This window comes from Triticum dicoccoides, chromosome 5B (genome assembly GCF_002162155.2).
Source record: "Triticum dicoccoides isolate Atlit2015 ecotype Zavitan chromosome 5B, WEW_v2.0, whole genome shotgun sequence".
Taxonomy (NCBI): domain Eukaryota; kingdom Viridiplantae; phylum Streptophyta; class Magnoliopsida; order Poales; family Poaceae; genus Triticum; species Triticum dicoccoides.
In genome coordinates this window covers 141,113,883-141,123,534 of record NC_041389.1, presented here as the reverse complement: position 1 = coordinate 141,123,534, position 9,652 = coordinate 141,113,883, and positions in this window count along the sequence as shown.

Below are 9,652 nucleotides of genomic sequence, written 5' to 3'. Positions count from 1 at the left end.
AACAATGAGCAGTGGCGTTGCCTCTGGATGAACAGGACCCCGTGGTGTGGTGGAGGGCTGGATGAACAGTAGACGGTGGATGGGTGGTTGAACAGGACCCCGTGGTGTGGAGGGTTGGATGAACAGTAGACGGTGGAGGGGTGGTTGAACAGTAGCCGATGGAGTAGCGCGTGGTGGAGGCTGGATGAACAGGAGCCCGTGAAGGCTGGAGGAGGTCGACGGTGGAGATGAACAGTATCTCGTGGAGTCCCCTTTTGCGGTACGCCACACCCCTCCCGATGAACAAGACCCATGTTTCGACCGTAGGGCTCCAACACAAGTCCGTTTCGTCCATTTTTGGCTACGCCACACCCCTCTCGATCAACAGGACCCCCGTTTCGACCGTAGGAGGTCCATTTCGTCCGTTTTGCGGTACGCCACACCCCTCCCGATCAACAGGACCCCCGTTTCGACCGTAGGAGGTCTGTTTCCTCCGTTTTGCGGTACGCCACACCCCTCCCGATCAACAGGACCCGTTCTGAACGTGGCCGGTCGAACACAAGGCCGTTTCCTCCGTTTTACGGTACGCCAGGCCTCGTTGCCATCGCCTGTTCCGTCCAAGCCCTCCCGATGAACACGACGCATTCCGTTGCCTCCCCATGAACACGACGCATTCTGTTGCCTCCCCATGAACACGATGACGACGCTGTTTCTCCGTTCTGACCCAGCCATGTACACGAGCCCTCGCTATACGTATGCACGAGTAGGCGTCGAGACCTCGCCCGTATGTACACATACGTGGCCGTATTTTCTTTCTTGCACCCTGGCCGCTATACGTACGTGTACATGCTACGTGCGCACCTCTACTACGACACGTGCGCGCCTCTACATCGACCTACGTATGCTTCGACCAGGTGGGTCCCGACTGTCAGGCACTTCCTTGCCTGCGAAGATGTAGCTGGTGGGTCCCAGCAGTCAGGGGGGCGAATTGTTTTGGTTTTTTTTCCCGGACGCACTTCCTTGCGTGCGAAGATGTAGCTGGTGGGTCCCAACAGTTACGGGGGAAACGATTTTTTCGCGAAATACGGTGGCCCGTCCGATGGGTCCTTGCTGTCAGGTGGAGGAATAATTATTTTGCGCGTAATAAGGAGGCACTTCCTTGTTGCGGCCGTGGACCCAGCTGTCAGCCTCTCCATGCACAGTCCACGTCCGATGGAAGCCATTCCTTGACCACGTTGACCACGCCGCACCGAGAGGACCTGGGCGGTGGACGACGGCGAGGCCTAGGAAGGGGACGATGCAGAGCTGGGGAAGACACAGCAGTGGATGCCCACGCGAAGAGGAGTACGAGGGTTCACTGGTTCGGCTGCGGTGTGAGGCTGCCGTCGCCGCAGAATAACAGGGGGTGTGGGTGAGTAGAGGGATGGCCTGGCCAGCGGTGGGAGTAGTAGGGGGTGGTGAGGCCTCCGCGGCATCACAGCCAGCCACGAGAGGCAGGAGCATCCGGCACGACCGGCGCTGCTTTGGGCGGCTGGAGCATGAAGACCAGCACTACGGTCGTTGGATGGACATCGTAGAGTCACTGGAGCTAGAATCGTTCGTATTGACTAAGTTGACAAAGCCCTCCGTCCCCGTAAACTTAGGAGGCCCACAAGGCAGCCTCCCACCAAGGTGAGTCCCAGCTTGCAGGGGGAGTATTCATTTTTTTTGTGCGTAATAAGGAGGCATTTCTGGTGGGTCTGAGATGACAGCGGGGGGAACGTTTTTTCGTGAAATACAGAGATCCTTCCGGTGGGTCCCAGCAATTAGGTGGAGGAATCATTATTTTGCGCATAATAAGGAGGCATTTTCCTGTGTGGGCCCCTACCTTCAGCCTCTTCCGGTGGCTGTTGTTTATTGACCATGTTGACCTCGCCGCGCCGAGAGCACAAACGTGGTGGATGAGGGCGAGGCCCAGGAAGAGAACCACCCGGAGCCGGCGAAGCCACCGCAGTGGATGCCCATGCTGAGGGGAGAACGAGCGCTGACTGGTCGGCTACTGGGTGAGGCTGACGTCACCGGAAAATAACAGGATGTGTGGGTGGTTAGAGGGATGGCCTGGCGGCAGCACAACCAGCCACGGGAGGAGGGAGCAGGCAGTCCCGCCGGCGCTGGTTTGGGCGGCTGGAGTAGGAAGATAAGAGATTGAAGAAGCACGGCGGCCGTTGGATGGACATCCAACAGTCACTTCTGTGTGTTGACTAAGTTGACAAAGCCTTGCGTACGCGTCAAAATTTTTTTTAGGACAGCGTCATCGTCAACCTAGTAGGCCCAGAAGTCAGCCTCTAAATCTGTGGAAAACAACATACATCCCATTAGCCATTATTTTAAATAATATAGTGCCCATTTGCTAATACTTAAGGATATTTGAAGCCCATATTCTTTTTATTAGCATTATAGACCATATATTCTAGGCACTGCTAAAAAATTCAACGAAATTTTGAATATTTCGGTGGGGTCCGAACTCTTTTAATCATGAAATTTCGACTCACGTTAAAAATAATTTTCAAAACATTATATCAAAATAAAATTCAAAAAACAATTCTCCGCAAAAAAATTAATGAAATTCAGGATCTTAACTAGCAAGATGCCCATTCGTTGCGCGGAACATGAAGATGCATTTGTATGAGTAGTTTATCTTGTGGGAGAAAAGATGATATTTTAATGTAATTGCCAGTTGGCTTTGGTTTTTATAAGAATAGAGAGTAGAGAAATCCTGAAAAATGATATTTTAATGCAATTGTCGGTTGACTTTGGTTTAAAAATTTACAGCCCATTTCTTACAACTTATAGCCCGTTTTCTAGGGAAGCCCATTTCCTACTACTTACATCCCTCCTCGTCTTGAAAGATTTGCAGCCCAGCAGAGCTGAGAAAAGCAAGTAGGCCTCGGTTTTGGTATTCTCCAAAAAAAAGAACTGGGCTAGCCAATTTCAGAAAGAAAAAATATATCAACTAGGCTTGTCATGTGCTTAATAAAAGCGTAAGCATGGGCTAGATGGGCCACAGCCCCCGCACAGCGCGCAGTTGAGCTCCGTCTCTGAAACTGAAAAAGAATTGGGCGAGCTGCTGGGTCCCTGGTGTTATCCGCTTGTTGTTTAATTTTCTCATTTATTGACTACATTGACAATGGCGTGGAACCTAGTTGTCAAACAATTAAGAGGAAGTATGTTTTTGGCTTGTAATAACGAGGCACCTTCTTGCGAAATGCAATGACCCTGGTGGGTCCCTACTGTCAGCCTCTCCACGTATAGTCATCTCCTTATTCCTCTTGGTTGTTGACCATGTTGACAACGCTAGACGGCGGTGGGAACAACGAGCTAACCAAGGCGGAGAACGACGGCAATGCCTCGGACAGGAACGAACAGCAGCCATGGAAGATGCGGCAGTGTAGTGGCAGGTGGAGGGGAGTACGAGGGCAACAACATGCAAGTCAAGCATACAAATGGTACAAAAAGCCCAACGATTAATTGTTCATCAAATTTTTAGACAAAACCCAGATTGAACATGACAGTAACATCTAACCCAACCACTCTTTTTTGCAGTCACAAACAAATGGATCGGTCTGATCCATAAAATCAACATCCTGTGCAAAAAAATTATTTCAGGATGTCTACAACTTATTGTAAATAGAAGCCGAGCACGTTTAGAAGCCCATTTGTCCACCTGGAACTTCCTTTTTTGCTGTTCAACATGTTCGTCCGTGAGAAATCTCTTCTTGTAAAAATTAAGCCTCATGGACAATAGTAACCTCGCATTCAACAGGAAGAATGTGACAAAGCTTCTGTTTGCCTGGTTGGATGCATATCGTCCCATCGTTATTGTCCTCAAACGAATGTCATGAGAACTAAGAAAATCCTTGTGCTTATTACGCCAACGATTGGTTATATGTTTTTCTCCATGTGGTTCTGCCTAAGTAGACATGAAGATTGCAAACAGTTAAGGTCTGAAAAAAGAGTATGTCGAAAGAACGACAGCTGAATAGTTAATTCTAGTACAATATATATGGGCTTTCAATGTGCATGAAATCATCACCTCTATGTATAAATTCTCCAGAGATCGAAAGCATCGCATCAAGCCAATAATTATGTCCAGATCAAAACTATACATTCTGATATATATGATCTTGACAGAATCCAGCAGCATTGATAGGCTATCAATGGACGAACTCTTCATTGAGCATATAACATAACATTAGTACCCAAAGTGTACTCCAAGATGATATAAAACTTATGCACACAAATGAAAAATGCAGCATATGATTACAAATGTGTAGATGATAATAGACTGTACCTGAAAAAGTGAGGAGCCAAACACCAACTCCTTGTGATTATTAAATGGGTCACGAATTACACCCAAGGTCTCCAGTTTGGGAGCAGAGACGACAATTATATCTGAAGATGTATAACAATTATGAAGGAGCAACCTTTCAAGTGAAGGGGCATCTTCGATGATGAGTTGTTGTCCTTTAAAACAAATTCCAATGCTTTTAAGGTGAGGCGACTTTGTTTGGAGACAACTGATACCGATTTTTGTTCCCAAAACAATCAGCAAGCGCTCCAAGGTAGGGCAACTGGAGTGGATGATGCTGTGCAGTGAGGCCTCCAACAGATAAACCACCACAAGCAGAAGTTTTTTTAGTAGTGGGAATCGAATCATTTGTACCAGATCATCTGGTAGATGGCACCGGGCGAAGGTGGCCGTGTGGAGAGAGGAGGAAAACCGCGAGATGGACAACGGTGGTGTGGGCACGAATTCTTGGTATGTTCGTGGTATGAAACTTTTGTGGTAATGGTAGAACTCAAACTGTTGGAGTTTTCCGAATTCAGGGGATGTCAGCCAAGCGTCCACCTTGCCGGGTATGGACAGCAGGTAGCTTGTCGGGATGCAGAGGCATTGAACGGGGCCCTACTTGTGAGAAGAGACGATGGCTCTGATGAGATCAAATTCAAGAAGGACAGATATCTGACGACAATCGAGATTGAGGGGCGTGGTGCAACATAGAGGGTGCCACCGAGTTGAGAGGACTTGTGTGCATCAGCAATCCTTGGTGGGAAGAAGCGAGATGATCTCCTCAAGGATGACGCCCGGGAGATCACTGATGCGGTCCACCAGAGATTCTACCTGTTCCTCAAATCCGGGTGGGGGTGGGGGGGCTCGCCGCTTCTCCCCGCGCTACCGGGTGCGGGATCTACAACCGGCGTCGCCGCTGGCGGGAGCCTCATCTTCTTGGCGCAGGGGCCAGCCGATTCCATTTTCCTTGTGGGCGTTGCACCGAGCTCACGGGTTTGAGCAGAGTAGCCAGAGACGAGCGTAGTGGCAGTGCGAGTGGGGAAGAAGGAGGGCTGGGGATTTCTGTAGGAGTGGAAGAAGAGGAGCAGGTGTTTTCTGTACGAGTGAGGAAGAAGGTGAGCGGGGTTTTCTGGACGAGTGAGGAAGATTGGGGAGCAGGGGGAATTGGGTGGGGAGACGGAAGCGGGAGAGCGAGCTGTTCGTGTTTATAAGGCCCGCTGCACTAACTACTCGCTTTTTCCCAAGAACCGCTTTCTTCTTTTGCGTTGCTGCATTGGAGCTGGCGCATGGGCTTGACTGACTGGCCATGCATGCAGGATGCATGTGCCCGCCAGCCACTGCATGCGCCTGGTTTGTTACTAGGACTATTTAATAGGGTGGTTATGGAGTAAATTAAGGAGATTTATTTTCTCTATGTGCATCCACCAAATTAGAGGATGCGGTACTGGATGCAGACACTCACATTAAACTAACATTCAGAAGAACAAAAGTTCAGCATGTCTATGCATCTCAATGATTCACCATACTATAACCAATATACGAAGCTGTGAGAAGGTGTGGAAATAAAGAAAATCGGTCGATGCTTCTCTAAGCAAAGGGCCTCCTCGCGCACGCATTAATTTCCTGGGCATGCTTGTTTCTTCTCAATGTTGCGAGCACTTTGAGCATGTTGGCAACTACACAGCTAGCTAGCTGCCTCATCTTGCAATTAATGCTGACACATTTGCAGCAAACACATGAGGCAATAGAGATGACTCAACATGGGTCCATATTGTGCAGTTCACCTAATATCATATTCATTGTCCTGAATCTGAAAAGATAGGAAAATAGTAGCTATACTTAAACGGTGTTCCAAAATAGTAGCACATATCAATAGCTCGGCATGACAAAACACGATCATCTGGACGAAGGGGATACTGACCTGCCTGAGGAAGATTACATATAATTTCACAAGTCCTTGGTTTATTTCCACCTTTGGCTGCACTACTTGTTTGCTCCTCCACACATGACAGGATTGTTCCGCACTGCATTCAGCAAGTCAACATACGAATTAGCTAATTTCATCTTGCGGTGTTCATTGTACCTAGTTACGAATGTAGGAATACATGGAGCACCATGAGGTTAGCTGACAGCAGGTAGATGCAGCCATATAAGTTTTGTGCGGTGCTACCAAAATTGAGGTTTGTATCCCTTCCCGTTATGAGAATTCTTCTTGAAGTTGGTAGAATGTGACGGCTTGTTCTTTGCATCAAACTTGCCTTTCCCCTGAGATTTGTTCTTGTTGTTTTGGGGCTGGTTGGGCTGGAAGTTCTTCTCGTGTACCATGTGGGCACCAGAAGCTCCCTCAGCGACCCGAGCACGTGTGTCTTTTGCTCTCGCCTTCTCCTCCAAATCAAGAGTGCTAATGAGATCCAAAACCTAAAACTCATGTCTCTTGTTTTTCAGAGAAGTAGCAAAATCGTTTCACGAAGGTGGAAGCTTGGCAATGATGGTCCCAACAACAAACTTGTCCGGAAACACACACTTAAAGTAATCAAGTTCCTTAGAGAGTGACTGTATCTCATGAGTCTGCTGAACAACAGAGCGCTCATCAGTCATCTTGTAGTCACAGAATTGCTCCATGACGTACAACTCATTGCCAGCGCCCGAGGGCCCAAACGTGGCCTCGAGCGCAGCCCGCATGTCTTTTGCCGCTGTTAAACGACATATATGAATCCATAATGGAATCGTCAAGAACACTCAGCAGGGTGGCTTTGAATAGAGTATCCATGTTCTGAAAAGCTTCCTGCTGTGTAGGATTAAGATCGCCCTCAGGCTTACCCTTAGTGGCGTCATAGCAGTACATGATCTGAAACCAATATACTGCTCTTGTGCGCCAACTTTTATATTGCACCCCCTTAAAAGTAGGCGGCTTCAAAAGCGCAGCAAAACCACTCGGAGTAAATTGCCTGTAATCAGGTTTTTGGATTGGATTGTTAAATATATGAGCAATTTAGTATGAGATTTAATCCGAATCAGCAGTAAGTAGATCATGACGACAATTACAAACATCAAAGTAATGATGCGGACTAAACCAGGAGGACATAATCACATACTGTACAACGAGAGCAGAACCAATGTGGTTGATGTTTTCACTCATGTCGTTGATGAAGAGGTTACCGAGGTCGGGAAAGAAGGCTGTCGTTGAGGAAGTCATCGCTGGCAGCAGTAACAGGAGTGTGCTCCCCAAAAACCTGATCGCCCCTCTCCCGTACAGGATCACGAAAGGTGGGGTTCGGAGGACTGTTGTCCCTTCTCGTAGTGCATGCCGGAAGGAGGGCTGGAGAAGAATTGCATGGCGGCGCTAAGATCTGGAACGGTGCGAAACCATATGATACATCGGCGGCTAGGGTAGAGCATGTTAGGTCGGTCGTGCGAGTATAATAGTAGGCCTTTGGCCCCAAACCCCATGTCCAAGTCAATAATAGCTCAAAAAAAGTCAATAATAGCCCCACCAAGGTTTATCTCAAAAAAATGGAGTAATTAAGGTGTCTGTTAGTCCCTTTAGTATAAATACAATATCATTAATAATGGCCCCACCTTTTGTCTCAGAAAGTATGTTGGAGTACAACCAGCTACACGTTTACAATCCGCTTCTCTTCTCTCTCCTCTTCTCTCTCCTTCAACTAAGCACAAATACTATATTTAAATCCTTATAGCCTGCTTATGTCATCTAATTGTCGTACTTGCTCTAAAGTTACTATCCACTGGGTAGTCTGAAATGCCGGGCGTGCAGTGGGCGGTGCCCTCGGTCGGCGTGCTGCTTCAACGGCGGAAGCAGTGAGAGGTCGCATCGCCCTGACTTGCCATCAATGTGGAGCAGCGGGCTCAGCTGGCGCCGGGAGGGAAGCGCGCGCGGGAGGGGGGAGGGGTTTTTCTTGGGCCAAGAAGGTGACAAGCCAACTTGGGATCAGTCCGGACGGGGAAATATCATGGAGAGAATTCCTTATTTGGCCCTTTCTTAAATTTTGCTTCCTTTTTTGGCCCTAAAAAAATATCATTTCCCCTTTTTGACACACAATTTTTATTTTGTTCCCTTCATGACACTTCCGTCAATTTTGGCACATAACAGTGTTAAGTCTAACATGAAAAGACCATTCTACCCCTGATATATTATGTGACTAAAATATGTTTTGTCTTGTGGCTACATGACTAGTGAAACCAAATCTACTATTTTAGTATCACGTAACAGATTTGAGCTCACCAGATTCCCGCAAAAAAAAAGATTTGAGCTCACCGAACATCTCATGCGCACTCGTTTTACCTTGTGTCTCATAATTTTCCTTGTCATCGTCTGAGTCCTAGAAGATCTCACCCACATCATCATTAGCATGCAGCCGCCTTGATAGACAACGTGCGCAGAAGGAGTAGAGGCTACTGGGGATGCACCACCACCACGTTGTGGGCACTCTGTATGTGCTCGTGTGCGTGCAGCATACGTGTTTTTCCATCGGTGCTAGCTCTAAGGTCGAGGCTGCGGTCGTCTTCGTCTCCGACTAGTAGTTGAGCAACGACGGCAAAGAGGTGCTGCAAGAGATGCGTATGCGCCATTGCGTGCGAGCTTCGCCGTAGCATGACGAACCGGACGTCGCCGCAGATGGAGCACGCCTCCATGCAGCCAAGTGTGTGCGCATGCATGTGTTATTCATGGCATTCTGCGGCCGAGCGTGTGTGCATGCACGTCTTGTGTACGTGCGTTGTGTGATCCATGCTATGCGCGTCTGTGCATGAGTTGGATCGGATGGAGTTAGTGCGTTGGGTTGTGTACATGCGTGGCTGCATGCGTCCTGTACATGCGTGGCTTGTTGTGTGGTTATCAATAATTCAATATAAACTACTCCGTCGGTTCCTGAATATAAGTCTTTCTAGCCATTTCAAATAGACTACAACATATGGATGTATGTAGACATATTTTGGAGTGTAGATTCACTCATTTTGTTTCGTATGTAGTCCCTTATTGAAATATCTAAAAAGACTTATATTTGGGAATGGAGGGAGTATAAAACATCTTCAACTTAGCATCCTGATGTACCGTTTCTAGTGGTTAGCGAAAAGTTCTTGTTATTTTATTTGTTTATAGGTGGGCAGGTGGCAAAAAAACAGGGGGAAACGCGCAAGGTTCCTTGCAGACGCTCCACCGCGAGGTTCCTTGCACCTCCTCGGTCATCGGGAATCTATGCTCTTCAACTCTTTTCTTTTACGTGAGCTTTGTTCATCCTTTTCCCAACACGCGAGACATCTAGCATCAAGGTGCACGTGTCATGCAAGAAAATGGAGATAATCAGATAAGCAGTGCGTAAGTGA